The 1,688-nt window shown below is 40.9% G+C and overlaps 1 protein-coding gene across 33 annotated transcripts in view; it reads left to right on the forward strand.

Moving 5' to 3' along the window:
• Window positions 1-1,688, forward strand: part of RIMS2 (regulating synaptic membrane exocytosis 2) — a 611,447-nt gene that overhangs the window by 226,934 nt on the left and 382,825 nt on the right. The window lies entirely within an intron of this gene.

A 1,688-nucleotide genomic window follows, 5' to 3' on the forward strand; every position in this document is an offset into this window, starting at 1 on the left:
TTCTCTTCTCTTCTCTTCTCTTCTCTTCTCTTCTCTTCTCTTCTCTTCTCTTCTCTTCTCTTCTCTTCTCTTCTCTTCTCTTCTCTTCTCTTCTCTTCTCTTCTCTCCTCTCCTCTCCTCTCCTCTCCTCTTCTCTTCTCTTCTCTTCTCTTCTCTTCTCTTCTCTTCTCTTTTCTTTTCCTTTCTTTGTTTGTTCTGGGCCCTACTCAAAATAATTGGCTATTCTGTTCTCCACCAAAGTGGATCAGAGAAGTATTCTCAAGTACAGAATATTTACCTTCACAATTCAAAGGATCCTAACAAATTGAGGATCCTGACAAATAGGCTTTTCTCTTAGTGTTAGGAGGTACAAAGTGCAATCAGCATTCCTTTAGGTTAGAGATGTTGTGGCATGTTCCATACCACTGAAATCCTAAAAATATAAGCTTTTTGAAATTTATTTCTCACTCATCTTTCAGAGTGCATGTGCCTTACTTTCAGCTTGCTGTTCTAGTCCTGTTAACATGCTATTATCAATGCAGTGGACCAAAGTGATGTTCTGTGGAACATTTAGATAGCGGGGTTCCATCCAACTATATTATGTCAGAGAGCAGGAGAGTTGACATATCCTTGAAGCAAGCCTGTGAATATATACAGCTGTTTGGCCTATATGAGTGTGAATTGCTTCTAATCCTCCTTTCTGATGGTGAAAGAATACTTTAACGAAATGAATAAGGACACATCACGTACTCAAGAGCATGTTTATCATCTCTAGTAAAGATACCGCATCTGGCCTGGTAGTTGCAGCTGGGGCTGCTACTTGGTTATACTTACGGTAGTGTGTCATCTTCCATGGTCCATTTGGATTTGCAAAGGCCAGACTGGTGAATTAAGTGGAGATGTTATAGGGACCATCAGAGAGACATCATTTATGTCTTTGAGGGTGGCGCTAATCATTTTCCTCAGAATGCCAATCGTTTTTCATTTACTATCTGGGTGGTTGTGGTGGGGTGGCAGTTACTCTCCAGGTTAAAAAAAAAAGAAAGTTACAGTTCTGCCAGTTGCTAAGTATGTTCATTCTGATTGCACATTCGGAAATCAGGGAAATAATTAGAATCGGTGGACCTAGCTGGGTCCACTGTGAGATAGACATAGGCTGGAACTCCATTTGTTGTGTGACATTTCATGCTCCTCCTCTAATTGGGAATGTGCGTGAAGGTGATGATGGTGCTTTGGGTTCCTGGATGTTAGTGTCCATTTAGATCCTGTATGCAGCCCTCAACAAGTCTGGATATTCTCCTTTTGTACCATCCCCATTAACACTAGAGAGCCCAGTTTTCTAATAGCGTTTTCTACCCATAGCTTGGGCCTGCAGAGGACAGTCATCAGCTTCTTATCAATGCTCACGTTCCTCTCACCAGTGTATTTGTACCAATGTGGTAAATGGAGTGTCCTTTGAGTTCTCGTGAGGAGTATAGTCAGCTAGTGTGTTCTCCAGGATTATTTAGCAAAACTGTTCTCGCATATACACTTCACCGAATCTTTTGATTTCTCCCTTGACAATTTTCCAGGATAATACTGGTGTTTCTACTTCATTTAATGGAAACCATCACTTTTTAAGCTTTTGGGAGCTATGTGATTGCATATTAATACCATCTGCTGTGGCCCTTGCCAGAGTGTTAAAATCCTGTCTTCTCTAAATCTCTCTT

Source organism: Ailuropoda melanoleuca, chromosome 9, assembly GCF_002007445.2.
Source record: "Ailuropoda melanoleuca isolate Jingjing chromosome 9, ASM200744v2, whole genome shotgun sequence".
NCBI lineage: Eukaryota > Metazoa > Chordata > Mammalia > Carnivora > Ursidae > Ailuropoda > Ailuropoda melanoleuca.